The sequence below is a fragment of the Lactuca virosa genome, chromosome 2 (genome assembly GCF_052849685.1).
Source record: "Lactuca virosa cultivar CGN04683 chromosome 2, Lactuca_virosa_CGN04683_v6, whole genome shotgun sequence".
Taxonomy (NCBI): Eukaryota; Viridiplantae; Streptophyta; class Magnoliopsida; order Asterales; family Asteraceae; genus Lactuca; species Lactuca virosa.
The window spans coordinates 15,015,927-15,021,639 of record NC_136427.1 but is presented as its reverse complement, the minus strand read 5'-3'; the positions used below and the strand labels follow the sequence as shown (position 1 = coordinate 15,021,639).

Sequence of the window (5,713 nt, the reverse complement as noted above, 5' to 3'; positions counted from 1 at the left end):
AACACCGAGAGGTATAAAGTGTGATCTTTTATGTATGTGTGTATGGTATCTTATTTGTATGTATGTGTGTGAGAGAATTGATGTGTATGTGTGTATATATTACTTAAATATAAATGGGTTATATTCTAATTTTTCATTCCATAACATGATTAAATGAAATAAAAACACAAATAAAATAACAAAATCCAAGAAATCACATCCTTCAGAGTTCAGAAACAACACATTCCATTCCATTCACAAAACAAACATTTCATTCTCAATTCCACCGGAATCAACCATTCCATTCCATTGCTTCCCCAATTCCATCATACAAAACATTACCAATTTGTTTCCCAAATTACCCTTTGTTTTTCTCTTTCAGGTCAAAGCTCTTGCAGAGAAAGAAAACCGTGATCAGGTTGCCCAAAAACAACAAGCTGAAAGAAGCGTAATCATCTTTTTTTATTCCATTAATTTCATAATTCAGTAACCAAATATAATACAGTTTATTACCCATTTATGACAATAACCCCTTTTATTGAATTTTATAATTTCTTTACAATTGTAATTACAGAGAATAGCTGATAATCTTGATGCTGATATCAAAAGATGGTCAACTGGGAAAGAAGGAAACTTGCGTGCATTACTTTCAACTCTGCAATATGTATGAAAAAACTTATTTTATTATTTTTTTTTCCAAAATATAAATATTTATATATTTTTTTGGCAGATTCTTGGACCTGAGAGTGGTTGGCAATCTGTGTCACTGACAGAAATCATAACCACAAGTGCAGATAAAAAAGCTTACAGAAAAGCCACTCTTTGTGTGAAAAATGGTTTTTTTTGGGTTTGACTAATTTTATAGATATAATTTTCTTCTGTACTAATTTATTATGAATTGATAAATACTGAGCTATGGTTTCCACTTGCTTTGATCTGTAACAGCAAGGTGTTGTATGCCTGATTTCACCGCCACTTCAATCTTAAAAGTAAAAATTGATCATGAAAAGTTTTTCAATATTTTCCATTTTGTTTCTATTTTCTTTCCATATTTCTATAATAATTGGAATAATATTAAGATCATATACTGTGAGAGTGCATCTTTTACGGATGATGTGGAAAAAGTCAACTCGGTAGTTCAAGAAATGGATATCACAATGCGTGGATTCAACAAAGAAATGATCAGGGTACTTGAAAGACACAATTAAATATATTTTTTTCCTTAGTATTTTCGTTGTCTGATTTTGTCTAACAACATGAAGTTGGTGTTGTGTATGCACACCTTAGTATTTTCACTTTCTTACCTTGTTACTATATATGGTTTTTCACTTCCGTCCACATGGTTTGTAAAAGAAAATAAAGGAATGGTTTGGTTTGGTTTGATAAGGAATGGTGCAATAAAATAGTAAAAGAGAATTTTGGTCCTTTTATGGATTTTGATGGCATTTGCAAAAATAAGATAAGAGGGACATATGGTCTTTCTCTGGTCACTGTCAAATGAGATTGGGTTATTAAAGCTTGATTGAATTTTTATGATTTTAGCATGCAGGGGGAAAAGAAAGAATCAGTGTAATAATTTGAAGATTTGGTGTCAAATTAGAAATGAAGGGTATTATGGTCAATTCTGGCTACTTTCAAATACGACATAAATTGACAGTGGAAAAGCAGGAATTGGTGTGGTGCTCTGAAGGTGTGGTGCAAAACTAAGAACAAATGGCAGTATTGTCTTTTCTTGGCTATTGTCAATTGTGACAGGCTTATTCAAACATGTATGGAGTTCCGATAATATGGTTATTAGGAGGAATTAAGAAATTGGTTAGATGCTGTATAAAAACTTTAAGAGTTATTTTCGTTCGGCTTTAAATTTTATTGGGTTAATGACTTGGTATTTAAAAACTTTTTAAGGCAGTTTGATATTTTAATATGTAAAAATAAATATGTTATTTATGCAATATTATAAATATATTCAAGGTATTTTAATAACAATTTAAAAGTTTTACTTACGTGACATAAATCAAACATTGGAATGATGGCATATTAATAATATAAAATCATTATACTTATTAATATTAATTATTATATCTTCTAAAAAGTATAGCAGTTAACTTTATCAAAGTTTAATGGTAAAAAAAAAAAAAACTCATTTTAACGATTTAGTCTTAACATTTCAATTAAAAACCTTTCACAAAAGAAATTATTGTGAACACTATAATAACACTATTGCACATCAAAATGGTAGACATGGAAAGAATGGTCAATGTTGGTGGTTTTTATAATAAAACTAAAACATAGTGGTTAAATAAAAAGTTAATAGTCAATCTTGATGGTTTTTAAATCAAAAAATAAATTATCAAAATATATTTGTTTGTCAATACATTTCCAAATTATTTAATATATAGTATAGTTTTTTTAAAGGTCTAACTTCTTATTAAATTTCATAATATTTATATATAAATCATCATTGGAGATATTATGACATAGACCGCACCATTAAAACATTACAACTAATGATGTTAAACACATCATCTCTGCCTGCCCGTAAAGTACTTCCAATGCAGTGGCTCTTAAACCCTATCCAACATATACAAAAACGATGAATACATTAAAGAATATATTGTTCGTCGAAAAAATAATAATGGATCTATATATTTGAAACTATTGTTTCGTGATACTTGACAATACAATGTCATATTTTTAATATTACGTGTTTCCTGAAGCACCCTAATTGTTGAATTGAAAGTAATCATCATCAGTCGATTCCGTGGAGAATAGAGAATTTACTACAGTTTTGATGAAGCCATAGACGATATACTATTAGTGGTTTACATCCTCATTAGTCGAATTCTTGAACACACTTGGTATTAGTTGTTTAACCCCTCTTTACCTACGACTTAAAATTTGATGCTTAATAATACTGTTATGAAATCTTGACCCATCAAATGGATTGTGTAACGACACACGATTGATATGTAAAAGTTTCAGCACAATGTCATTGACGCAAAAATAGTTGTTGGTCAAAGGATTTCTCTATGATATTCTTTTTCAAAGGATTTCTCTATGTCCGTCTGAAGATGATATGTTCCCTTTCAAGTCGAAGAGAAAACATTTTCTGATTCGATTATGTTTCGCGACGAAAATCAGTAAGGAAAAACAATTCCGGATGTAGGTATTTATCTTCCATAATTGGCTTTCTCCCATGGCCAGCTTTATTCGAAATTATTCAGAGAGGTATAACGTGTCAATACAAAGTATTAGTAAACCCTGACGAACAATTCAATGACAGTGAACTCTGTACATCAAATGTGGTTTGTAAAAACGTGTTGCACGATTAATAATGTGCAATCAAACATGTATTCATGTATATTTGTAAATAATCCCAAATTTTCATTTTTAATTCTTATTGATTTCGTCTCTGCTAGCATGACTTTTATTGATATTGTTTAGATGTAGTAAACTATCTGCGTAAAATAACTAATTACCTCCAGAAACTAATTTCCGAGAAAATAATTCACACCCGTCGCTTTGCGCGGGTAAACGGCTAGTATATATATATATATATATATATATATATATATATATATATATATATATATATATATGTATATATATATATATATATATATATATATATATATATATATATATATATATATATATATATATATATATATATATAGAGTCAAGATCAAATAAGAAGGAAATTTTTGGTAGGAAGGTAAGAAGTTTTTTTTCTACATATTTTTTTCGCGAACAAACAAAATGAATCATTAGATGATTCATTTGTAAGATGATTCACAAGAAAAAATTCTCAAAAAAACATCTCGATGATTCATTTATACAATGATTTTGTTGTTATTCACTAAAATTGTCATAAAAGTGAATTTTTTCTTAATTTACTTAAAAATGAATCATAAAGATGTTTTTTTGGGAATTTTTTCTTGTGAATCATCTTACAAATGAATCATCTAGTGATTCATTTATTTTGTTCGTCAAAAAAATATGTAGAAAAAAAACTTCTTACCTTCCTACCAAAAAAAATTTCTTACCGGATCTATATATATATATATATATATATATATATATATATATATATATATATATATAGTTTGTATATCTTATGTGGTTCAATATATATATATATATATATATATATATATATATATATATATATATATATATATATATATATATATATATAGTTTCCATCGTACTCTTAGAGTATAGTTATTTGAAAATGTTTAATCAGAGACTTTAGTCCCAATGCATTTATAGTTTGTATATCTTATGTGGTTCGATATACTTAGTTCACTATAAACAATGCTCTGATACCAATATGTCACACCCCCAAACCAAGGATGGTGGAAACGTCCGGGGGTGGAGGACTTCATGTATAGTATCACAATAACGAGTATAATAGTGCTCAAAGTAAATACAACCATCATAGATATAATTGAAAAAAAGTTACACCATAGTATGTGTTTACATGTTTCAAATCAATTACACTATGATGAAAAAATAAAATGTTTGACAATTTAACGTCCCATCCTCAAAAGCTATTGATTTCCTGTTTCACTGATTTCCTGAGAATACAAGTAGTTTTGAAAGAGTGTCAACAATTAAGTTGGTGAGTTCATAAGAGTTTTATTTGAGAAAGAAGCTGTTTTCCTTGTAAAAGCGATAGAGTATGATTCCAGAAAATTCATTAATTTCTTTATTAAGTGTGAAATGAACGCTCCTATGTTATGCAATAATGTACCCTAGAAAGACCTGTAGATTTCTTCTATAATCACCCAGTGTATATAAGTTATATAAAATTTAAGTTAAATAAACCGTCGAATATAATGGGTCTGCCCTAGGTCCACAACCAAACAAGGAACAGGAAGTGAGGCAGGCCCACCAATTCTAAGTCGATTGCGACTAAATTCATATATAACTCTAACATGTACACTTAGCAATTACAACTAAAGTCTAACAATTCTAGATGAAACGTAGTTTTAATAGAATAAAAGCCATTTTGTGTAAACCTGGCACTTTGTAATGTAATAGTAATATGTGTGTAAACCGAGAATATGTGTGTGTTTTGTACTTATAATTTTTATAATTGTAATATGTTTCCAAAGAAAATCCAATATTTTCCTTATAAAAGTCATGTGGTCCTAAATCCCAAGACTGAGAATATGTGTGTGTTTTGTACTTATAACGTGTTTATAGTTTTAAATAGATAAAACCCCTTTTTAAAGTAGAATTTCCCCCTTAAACTCGAAAGATTGTTAACTCCCTATGTGAGTCGTTATAACCATACTACAACGAGAATTAACCTGCAACAACGTTTTTCAGACGTCAAGATCCTATGACTCTTGTCACCCGTAGACCTGCAGGTCCGGCTGTAGCTAGCAGCGAGGTGTGGGGTGTCAATCCCAATATAGATCTATACACAATTATCATGCTCTCCCTACAAGAGACTCTGGTTATAACTTACAGGAATTTGAACCTGTACTCTAAGAGTACGATGGAAAAATTGTCTCACATCTTACGTTAACTAGTTTACATATAGTTTGAGTATAAAACCTCTTCCGTGGTGGAAGTGAAATCACCTTTTATGAAATAAACTAGTGATATGAAATCCATAAACTATTACTATTATAGTTTATCATGTAGTATATGAAAAACCCATTTGTTTTGATAGTAGAACCTTTTCCATGTAGTATGCTTTTATCGAAAAATCCATAAACTA

General features: G+C 29.2%; 1 long non-coding RNA gene across 1 annotated transcript; it reads left to right on the top strand.

The window, feature by feature from the left end:
* The first annotated feature begins 367 nt into the window (after positions 1 to 367).
* Positions 368 to 795, top strand: LOC145156250 (uncharacterized). The gene is made up of 3 exons (XR_013736566.1): positions 368 to 427; positions 554 to 643; positions 710 to 795. It is a non-coding gene; the product is annotated as an uncharacterized LOC145156250 (long non-coding RNA).
* The last annotated feature ends 4,918 nt before the right edge of the window (positions 796 to 5,713 follow it).